This window comes from Osmerus eperlanus, chromosome 19 (genome assembly GCF_963692335.1).
Source record: "Osmerus eperlanus chromosome 19, fOsmEpe2.1, whole genome shotgun sequence".
NCBI lineage: Eukaryota > Metazoa > Chordata > Actinopteri > Osmeriformes > Osmeridae > Osmerus > Osmerus eperlanus.
The window spans coordinates 8,579,553-8,590,426 of NC_085036.1; the positions used below are offsets into that span (position 1 = coordinate 8,579,553).

General features: G+C 54.9%; 1 protein-coding gene and 1 long non-coding RNA gene across 3 annotated transcripts in view; one reads left to right on the forward strand and one right to left on the reverse strand.

Moving 5' to 3' along the window:
- The window catches only part of auts2a (activator of transcription and developmental regulator AUTS2 a), a 147,062-nt gene that overhangs the window by 123,595 nt on the left and 12,593 nt on the right, over nucleotides 1–10,874 (forward strand). The gene's annotated exons all lie outside the window — the stretch shown is intronic.
- Nucleotides 1,350–6,337, reverse strand: LOC134039377 (uncharacterized). The gene is made up of 2 exons (XR_009932767.1): nucleotides 6,066–6,337; nucleotides 1,350–1,613 (listed from the first exon to the last, which is right to left on the reverse strand). It is a non-coding gene; the product is annotated as an uncharacterized LOC134039377 (long non-coding RNA).

Genomic DNA, 10,874 nt, shown 5'->3' on the forward strand with positions numbered 1-10,874 from the left:
AAGGAGGGGTGAGGGGGGGGGGGGGGGCTGTATTTCACGGCCATGAAAGGAAGCGCTCCAGCGATGTCTCATCTGCTGACATGGCCACACAAAGGTTAACAAATCAAGGGCAGCACTGGGTGATTTACTACCACGCCACCACAAATAATGGCCCGCCCCATCCCTCTCTTACACAACCTGCCGAGTGATGCATGGGCACGCATGGCCCGTGTGTGTGTGTGTGTGTGTGTGAGACTGGGAAAGAGAGAAAGCAAGACATACCAGTGTGTCGTTCCCTTGTACTAACAACAATAACGTTACCAAATTTCCGTTTTAACAAGAATGGGTCTGAGCTGTTAAGCTCCAGTGTCAGTCCTGAGGCATTAGTCCTCCGCTGTTGTTTTAATATTTCAACACAAATTCAAGCGTATCACGAATGGCACGGACTGATCCCTGAGCCCAATAGGGCGGGCTTTGTGCAGTGGAACCAGCCAGTAATGAATGAGCTCCATTGAGGTGTGTTATCTCCCGACCCCAGAGGTGCAGGCCTCGGTGGTGTCGAGGAGATTGGATCTGGTGGGGCAGTTAGTGGAGACAAACAGAGCTTCTGGCCTGGTCCCCTCTCTCCCTCCGTCCCTCACACCCCCCCCGCCCCCCCTCACCGGCACCTCACAAAGAGGTCGTTCAGAGTTTGTTCCCTAAGTCCCGAGGTTAGAGACTAAGTAAATCCATCCATCTTAATGCACTTATTTCAGCACCAGGCGAGCTGGAGGGAGAGTGTGTAAACACTCCCATATCCGACATGCCATGCTAAACCCAGAGAGCCTGGAACCCATCGGGCCAAATTAAAGGCCTACCTCTCAAACACAAACATTTGAATGGGCAGCACTCCAGAGATCAAAGTTAGAACTCTTGGTCTCTACCCAACCAACCCCCCCGCCCGCCGCCATGTTTGTGCTCCTCTGAGATACGTGCAGGAGCAGAGGCTTGGAACAGTTTCATCATTCTTTAGTCTTTTTTAGTTCCCTCTCAAGCCCTCTTGGCTAACTGGTTTTGGTGTCGTAAAGTAAGTAGCCTATAATCGCAGCTGTTTTCACGTTAGAAGCCATGAGTATGAGCTGGGTTGCACAGACAACAGGACTTAATTTTGTTTCTGGATTTTTGGACCTACCGTGGTATGTGTTTGAAGCCTAATGATTCGATTGGATGGAGGTGAAAAAAGGATTCTCCTTATTTTCTAGAGGTAGTTTACTTGGACGATGGAATACTCTGCTTTCAACAGTAGTAGCAGTCTGTTACAATCTCGTATTTAAAACGTGTCATTATAACATTTTTTATACATTTTAACTTTGTGAAAAAGAGTTCATAAATTAAATATATCCTTTATTATATAAATTTCCACATACAAAAACACAGAGCCTATTTTATGATGGTTCTTTCAAAATGCCCTGTCATGCCGATGGGAACTTTGTACTGCCGGCGTTACATTGACATATGTGTGATTGATGGGAGGCTGTTGATTGGTGGAGGTGATGAAAGGCCCACTCTCCTGGTCTCAGGGGGTTTACGCTCTCGTCCCTCCTCCCAGAGCCTCCTCATCCACTGATCCAATGTGACATCAGCTACTCTTCTCCCTGTGGGCCAGTATTAACAGGGTCACAGCTTCTTATCCAGCCAGCCACACACAAACGCACACCACACACACACACACACACACACTGTCTATCAGAGCCTTGGCATTCCCAGTGCACCACGGGTTTGTTTGGCCCAATTATGCCTGTGTCAGTCTTCAGTCCCTGTGGCAGAGGTGACATTGTCAGTGTGTGTTTGTGTGTGTGTGTCTAAAGACCTAATGCCAGAATGGTGTTTCTAATGAGGCCTCACGGTGGCTGAGGTCTTAGCGTGCGTGTCAGGGGAGGAACCCTGCATGGACTCATCCTTGTTACCACGCTGGCTTGTTTACTGGTCGAGTCCGGAGGCAGTCTCTCCCCTCCCCAGAGCCTCTCTCCTTAGGAGTGCTATCCATCTGTCTGCCTCTTCAAACCTGCCTTTTCAGGTCACCTCACCAGTGATATCAGATGGCAGTTCAAACCGTGGGATTTGAATACTGCTGAACGACTCCAGGCCTCCATAGCTCCTTAGCAAATGCATCTTAGCAGCCCTTGCCGCATGAAATGGCAAGACATGATGGGATTAACACACGGGATTATATTCCCAGGTTCTGATGACTGTCTGCCGTGAAGTGTTTTGGCCCAGAGGGCCGCGCTGCTCTGAGCAGGGCGGGCCGTGAAGCAGGACTGGGAGGTTTTCGAGCTGATGAGTGAGATGAGGGTACGACAGTTGGTAAACCCGTCACTGTTGTACTTCACGGCGTATCAGGAGGCTGCCTAGAGTTTTTTTTTTTACCAAAACACCATTTATCATCTGTTTATTTTTTCCCCAGACGGTATTCCCAAAATAGTGGGGCGGTTTCCTGTGTTGAGTGCGTTGTACTTGATGGAGACCCCCCCCCCCCCCATAGTCCCTCAGTAATCCTCAGTTGTGACATGGGATCTGTTAGTCTGTTGGGGTCTAGAGTTTCTGAAACCCAGACGGTGTTGTGAGTTACATAGTCGTCTGGGGCACCAGAACAGAGCATTGTGTTTCGGTGAGTGGACTTACAAGAACTGATGGGAGATGTAGAGGGGGTGGGTCGGGGCACTCACGGGTGGGATCAGGCTGCCCTGTCTGGTCCCTCTCCACCCGTGTGGTCCCCCAAGGGGGGCAGGGTTACAGGCTGAAAGGGTAAACACCGTGGCTGGGAGATGGAGGATAAGGTTGGAGACACACACAGCTGGTGCCCAGGCCAGGCGGGGGTGAGCGGGAGGAATCCGGCCTGGCTTGATGAAAGCACAGCTGTAATTGCTCCCCCAAGAGAAGAGGTTATCTTTTTTTTCCTCTTTCCTTTTGCCCTCGCTCTCTAACCCTTTCGTTCCCTCGTTCGCCTCATAAATATGCAGAGTTGGAATAAACGTCTCTAGGGGGGCCAGAGGCCAGATTAGATGCAACCTCAGAGCCAGATCCTGCCGTTAAGAGCCGGGCCCGCCACGGCTGGCCTAACCCCAGCGATAGCCTACATGTGGTTCCAGTACATTCCGAGCCAAAAGCCACTGACAGGAGTCTGGCTTTCATTTGTCCCAGACAGTGTTCATTCATTACGACACGCCATTGATTGGACTGACAGAGGAGATTGTCTGGAGTAATGGGGAGCGATAGGTCTGACAAGGCCCCCCCCCCGCCTCAACCCCCGGTCCAACATCGCCCCCTGCTGGCGGTGTAGTATTCCACCAGGAGAGGTGAGGAGAGAGGCCACAGAGGACAGGCTTAATTTGCGGTGGGTTATGCGTGTGTAATGTTACATACAGATGCTGGAAAAAGAAAGTCAAGCATGTGCATTTGATATAAACATGGTCTAATGAACTGTGAAATGTTCCATTTTATCACTACGCCAGTTCAACATCTCTTGAGTTTGGCCGGGTTTTGACAAGCCTGCCCAGGCCCATCAACACCCCCCGGATTGTTACCATCTGTTAAAGATTAGGGCGCTCCTGGTGGGAGCTATTTGATTTGGACTTTTGAGAGTCCCCGCTTTATTACACGTGTCAAGTTTTAGTGTAAACACCGACGTACCAAAGCCGACATCTTAAAAGGGACGATTTTCTTTTCAAACTCTCAAGGAGGGAAACCAGCAGAGCGTTGGGCTAGCGTAGCCAGTCCTGGTGTAGCTCGTGGTGGGCTGAGAGGAGTTCAGCCTGGGCCTGTGTGTGGAGCGGGGCGGGGGGTTGGAGCGCGTCCCCTGCCCTCAGACATGCAGTGCGGTGTAGTGATGTATGAATCCGCTGGCCGGCCCTGACACCAGCGAGCCTGTCTGGACCCACGCCTCCTCACTGGAGGAAGCCCCGCACAGAGGCCGCTTTGTTGCCGCCGTAACCCAACCCCGGAGACCCGCCGCGGCCAGGAGGGGGGGGGGTATCATGCACCCCCAGCCGCCCCCCCCCCCTCACGTTAAACCCAGAGGCTTGTTGAGAGAGGAGCGAGGCAGCTGACTGCTTGGGCTGCCTGACTTAGTTCAAATAAACAGTTCAGGGCTGAACCCCCCCCCCCCCCCCCCCAACCTCTCCCCTGGAAAGCCAGCAATCACACAGCCAAACCTCATCTCCATCAAGCCCCCATCCCCCCCCCCCCCCCCCCACCCCACACACACACACCCCTGGCTAATTTGCGGTGTTATTTTTAAAAGGGGAAGCGGTGGAGGGGCTGCAGAGGGGGTTCGGGGGAGAGAGTGTGCGGAGGAGAGACAGATAGGTTTACAGCCACATCAGCAGGGCCACACGGGAGGGGAAGGTTTTCTAGGGGAAAGGAGGACGGGCAGCCATGAACTTCTCCGCGTCTTTGTGCTTCACGGTCGCCACCCTGTTAATCTACCCGCACCCGAAACCCGAGAAAGGGGGTTATGAGAGAGCGTTTGACGAACTCACACACGGACCGGCTGGCAGAGGAATCCAGGTGTATATTTAATGAGAGAAAGAGAGCTACATGTAATTTGCTACCCCTGCATATGTTATCCCTGTAATACATCTCCCCCTTAATTATAATTACTGCCTGTCGAAAAAAGATATTTCGCTGCCATTTAATCTCTCGTCTCAGTTTCCTCCGCGACGACGATGGAATCTGTGACAAACCGCCACATGCGGCCAGCATCTGTAGAACCTTTAAATCTTGGATCTGACCCCTGCCCAATCCCCCCCCCTCCCCCCTTGTTCTAAAGAGACAGTCCGGGCAGGACTGATGGCTCTCTAGAGGAATACATCACCCTCTCTTTCTCTCTCTCTCTCTCTCTCTCTCTGCTCTCTCTCTCTCTCTCTCTCTCTCTCTCTCTTTCGCTCCCTCCCTCTGAAATCAAGTGGCGGTCTTGTGTCGAGCTGTCAGACCTCTGATTGCAGCCAGTCACTTACTCTTGCTCGCTCCCCCTGGACGAGCGAGACTTGGGAAGAGTGAGGGAGGAGGAGGAGAGAGAGAGACAGAGAGAGAGGGAGGGATCAGCTAGGGACTGCTGGAGGGATGGTTACTTGACACCACAGGCGAGAGGAAAGGGAGCGTTGTCGCCCCTCAGCGCTACGGAGCTTCTCACCGGAGAGAGAGAGCAGAAGGAGCACACCCCTCCGGAGTTGCCCTAGTCCTGCTGCAGGGTAGCGGCCACCCCCGTGGACCAGTTTGGTACGACCCGCTGGGAACGAGCTCGCAGACTGCCGGGGTCTCAATGGAGGAACCCCTCTTCACAGAGAATAGACCTGACCAAAGTACATATGGCAACACAAAGCACATGACTGAGGAGGCAGTTGGACCTATAGACCGGTAGGGTTGTGTGTATGTGTGTGTGTGTGTACTTTTGTCGCATGTGAGTTAGAACACGGGGCGAGAAAGTGACATTGAAGCACGAGTATGCGTCTATGAGCTCGAGCTTCTGAGGCCGGTGTGGTATTGCGTTTCTAAGCGGCTGCTTGTTTGTTTTGACAGAGATCGTATAACCGCTGCCAGTTTTATTTGTGTTCTTCATACCGCGGTTTGGCCATATGTTGCCTGTTGGCCTGATCCTCTTGGAGCCCTGTTGATGGATTCCTAGCTTAGTGGGATCCGGAGTCAGCTCGCATGTAGAGTGGAGCAGTGTCCGACCGAGGTGGAAGTTCAAACCAACAGGACTTGTTCCCCGTTTGAAGTGAAATCCCATTGTGATATCTCAGCTTCCACATACTTCAGCTTGTGCCTGAGAAGCTTCCCATGGAGGACTCCCCAGTAACATGAGTGGGGGGGCTGCTGTGCTAGGTGCTAATGGGAGTTTAGTTGTGTTTAAGTCTGCTTGTCTCTGCGGGGGCCTGGCTGCCAATGGGGTGAGGAGTGACGGGCGAGTCACGGGGGAGCGGGAGAGGGGCCAGCGTTGACTGACGGCCCTGGACTGTGAGGGGCTCTAGGAAGCTCAGACCTCCCTCTGGGGAGAACACACACACCCCCACACACACACACACACAACAAGCAGAAGGGCCACCTACCATCTTTCACTCCTCGCCGGTGAAGACATCAGGCTCTGTGAGAAATCCTATCAGCTGGTCAACTTTGACACGGTGGGGGTTAAAGACTTGCCCCCGGCATGCCAGCTGCTGCATGTCGGGGTGTAGGTTTACCCCCCCAGTGGCAGAGAGACCCACCAGATGCTGGGACGGCTTGTCGCGGTGGTGTTATTTCCAAAGCCGGCTGTGGCCGCTTTAGACGGCCGCCTAAGTCGCGGCGTATCCCTCAGCGACACCGTGTCAGGGAAGTTAGCACCCTCCTCTGGCCTCCCCCCTGAGGGGTGGCCCCTGGTGGCCCCCCTGGCAGGAGCAGGGCCCCCCCCCCCGGACCTCCACGCGGGCACCTGTGCCAGCGTGCCCGTCATCAGGGGGTTTGTGACAACCCGCTCAGGTTACTGTCCATGAGGCTGACCTCACCCCCTCTGGGATATATAAAGATTTGTTCTCTAAAGAGGGCCAGCGATGGAACTCGGCCGGGCCTGGAAATGGGACACTGCCACCGAGCACTCCTTCCTCGCAGACGCGCACGGCCGTCCGGCCACACACACACACACACACACGTGCACGCGCTTCTGGAGAGAGCAGGGCTCCGTAGCGGACAGTGTTACCGCGACCATAGGAGGATGAAGCAGATTCTGCCCACTCTGGTGGAGGGCCACGAGAGAGGCCTCTGAAGGGGCTCCCCGGAGCCCCGTGGTAGTCAGCCCTGGGTCAGGCTGGGAGCTGCCTCCACCACAGCCACCACCACTTCTGCTGAGAAGTGGTGCTGAGAAGTCTGCTCTTTCCCACTCCCCCCCCCCCCCCCCTGTGTGACTGCTTGTATTTGGGGGCCCTCTGGCCCCGGGGCCTCTCCCATGGCCATGCCTCTGTCAGAAGAGCTTAGGACAACAGTCACTGGGTTAATAATCCCAATTACAGCAGATAGCTGGCTGTTCCCAGGGAATCCCACACACGCAGCCATGGGTCTAGGAGAGGACACAGCAACCGTGGTAATCCACACACCCTTCATCACGTCAGACACCGGCACCACATCACCAGAAGGAATCGCAGACTTGAGTGGAAACTGAGAGGGTCCTTCTCGCTCTTTCCCGGCCGTTTTCTCCCTCGGCCGTGGTTGATGCTGTGGTGTGCCTTACCGGGGAAGATCTCACCGAGGAATCCTCCTGAAACGCGACACGCCTCATGCTGTCTCCAGGTGGAAAACAGCCAGAATAGTTTCTCCCTCCAACCCTGGATGGGTATCTGTGTGGCTTCCACTCCCCTGCGGAGGGTAATGCTGGTAACCCAGGCCTGCCTTCGCCCCTCAGCCCCTCCAAGCTTCAGGGGGGTAGGGCTTGGGGTGGGGGGGTGTAACCCACACCCCTCCTGCCCTTGGCTTTAGAACCCTGCTGACATGGTTGAGGGGGGTGGGGGGGGGGGGCAGGGTGTCCATCACTGTCAGGCCCAGCCAAAGGGCCCTTTTTTACTGGGCATGTCTAACACGCATGCCTGGGCGCTGTGAGCACATAGCTGTGGGCTGCTCCGACACTCTGGAGACTGGGATCAGGGAGGGCGGTGTCATCGCTCCTGCCGCTGCTAATGCTTTTAAGGCCTTAAAACCGGAGAGGGAGGAGCGGGGCGATACTTTGGGGATTCTCTGAGGTTTTGGCAGGTTGGCGAGGGGTCTAATCTCCCTGAGGTACGGTTACAGGCACGGGGCTTTGCAGAGGGAGTCATGTTACGGCCCCGGCCTTAAGTCGGCGTCTCTGGTAGTTTGGCTTCAAGCTGCTGTAAACATTTCATTAGCCTCTGACTTGGAACAGCAGGCGAGTGTCACCGAGTACGGGTCTCCGAAACAGGAAGTGTTCTCTCAGACAGCCTGGTGTCGAGGTGCATTGTGGCCTGTGTCCCTCCGGCTCCCTCGTGGCGCTGACAGACAGGGTCAGTGCCGAGGCAGTGTCCCACGGTGGAGGGAACCACACACACTGACAGGAAAAAGAGAGGAGATGTGGCACTGTGGAAGTGTGTGAGAGAAGGTGTGTGTGTGTGTGTGTGTGTGTGTGGGGGGGGGAGTGTTTGTTGTTCCTCCTGGGTGTGGGCGCGATGTGTTAAAGACTTCTGCCGGGTATCTGACTGCAGGCTTGGTTGGAGTAAATAAACAGCCCCTCCAGCCAGCAGGGAGGTCTACAGCGGTGCTCTGGTCACCAGACAGTCAGCACCCACCCACCCACCCACCCCGCCCAATTACGAGCCTCATTTTGTTGCCTAACAAAACATGAACCCAGCTGAGAAGCTTGCTGGATCCCCTCTTGTGAGGCGAATGGTTTCCAGACTCCTTTCTCCACGGGCTGCAGTGCGGTTACTCCTTCTAAATAAGAGACACCTTTCGCCGAGCACATCCGGGACTGCGTGTCCTCTTGTTTTATTCATGGAGCCTTCTGACAACACAGGAGCCCTCTGCAGCCCCTTGCCTGCCTGCGAGGGAATGATTATAATGAATGTTTACATAGATGGACAGATGGAGAATGGGATTCTGTCGGAGGAGGAAGTGAATTCGGCACCATGTATTCTTTAGTTAATTTGACTCGAGCAAACAGCCAGCCTTCCCCTCTTGTATTTGTCCGTTTTTTTCCAGAGGAGAAAAACAGCAGTAGGCAGGAGAGGAGGGGGAGGTGAGACAAGCGGCAGTCGCCGAACAACACCGCCATTGTTTTAAGTGCGTAATTGTGAGTCCGGCTGGAAGACTTGGAGTGGAAAGTAGTGCGGGGGCAGGGGAGCGACGAACATGTCGCCCACGCTGTTCTGTCTAGACCAAATGAATCTGTTTTCTCCTGATTGTTTCATCCTGGCTGCAGTGCGGCCTTCCGTTTCGCAGCCTTGCTTTGGCTGCAGAATGTCTGAAGAGTTCAGAAAGTGCAGAGAGTGATGTGTCTCCCCTGAAGCACGGCGGCCTGGGACGGATTTTGCTTACCGTTGGCAAGAGAAGAGAGGAGAGATGGAGGCAGAAAGAGAAGGAGAGAGAGAGAGAGAGAGAGAGAGAGAGAGAGAGAGAGAGAGAGAGAGAGAGAGAGAGAGAGAGAGAGAGAGGAGAGAGAGAGAGAGAGAGAGAGAGGAGATCTAAAGGCGTCTGTGACAGCTGTGACAGACAGCTGGGATTATGGCTGTCAGCGACCTGTCACAGGGTGGCCCGTTTTCAACGGTCCCCCGCTAAAACTGCCTCGTCATGGACACAACCTCCCGCCCCACCCCCCTCTCCACCCACACCCACACAACAGGGACTTGGTCAGTTACGACACCACCCAGCAACAATGCCCACAAGGTACCTGCTCCAGTGTCTCCACCCACAGGGCAGTGCCAGGGCCTCCGGTGGCTGATCCTGGCTTGTTTCCTGGCATGGCCCGCCCTGGCAACACTTGTCTCCCTCGAAGCCCTCAACAGGTGCATAGTTGTCAGCTTGCCCAGTGTTGCCAGTAACCCTAACCTCCATGCGATGCTAAGTCTTTACGGGAGTCACTTAACTTTAAGAGGGCAACACGGACGAGGCTAAATGAAAATTAGCACCCTGTCTCGCCGCGTATCTGACGGACACCTGAGAGGCTGTGAAAGAGGAGGGGAAAGCTAGCTGGTCGTGACGGAGGGAGACGTCTCTGGGCCCCCGGGGCTGCGGAGCAGGGAAGCGTCACAGGCGGGCCTCAGGTGGATGAGCAGTGCATGCTGGAGGTTGGGAATGTGACGCTGAGCCGCCCTGACAGCTCCGCGTCCTGGGAGGCAGGCGCACCACCACGCCTGGGCCACCCAGGGCCAGCCAGCCCGGGTCAGCAGCCTGGGTCATCAGCCTGGGTCAGCTGCTAGCCTCTCTCTTGTCACTCCTGCTCTGGTCTGCTCCGCTCAGACAGACACCAGCCTCTTAGGAAGAACAAGAGAGAGATGGAGGGGGGGAGATCATTGAGAGAGAGAGAGAGAGAGAGAGAGAGATGAAGGGTCAGACGCTCACCCTATGAGTGTTAGCTTGTTGGTTTTGTGTGATTGAGCCTATGTGACCCCTGACTTGATTGGATCCTGTAGGTGAGCGTGTGGGTATAGAATGTGAGAGGTGGCTATTTGTAGGAGGAATGGAGAGATGGGGGGGGGGGGGGGCAGAGAAGGACAGAGTCCAGGCGTGTCGCAGAGGTCTCTTCCCCCATAAATCTGTCAGGAGGTCTCCAAGACTGCAGGGAGACGCATTCTCTATATGTGTGTGTGTGTGTGTGTGTAGCAGAGGAAAGGGCCATAGGAAAGTGTTTTTTATTAGGACAGGTGTGGACTAGCTGTTTGGAGGATAGTGGAATGTAGACAGCTGTTGTGTAACAGTTTTATAGGCAGTGTCTATGACAAACATGATTCAGATGGAATCTCTCACTCTCGTTGCCATGGCTGAAGCGTCCTTTTTCGAGGTACCCCATGCTCTTCATCTCGTGTTCTGAGCGGCCCTCATTTCTCCTCTTTCTTTGTCTCTCCCCCTGTCACCCCCCCCCCCCCCTCAGCAGAGTGGTGGTGTGTTCCTGTTGTTCTGAGAGGGGTAAGAGGTGGCTTGCCCCCCGGTTAATGACTTGCACTCTTAAGCCCCTCGGTGGGTCCCTGACACCAGGCTCTGCTACACACACAGACCCTGCTGACCCCACACAAAGCCCCTCCACATCCCTTCACCTCCCCCGCCCCCCCTTCCCCCGCTCCCGTCTTAACCCCTCAAATCCAGCCCCTGGCTCCCCACTAGGCCTTCATGTCTAATCACCCCCTCCCCTCCCTCCTATCCCCCCCCCCCATGTCCACAGG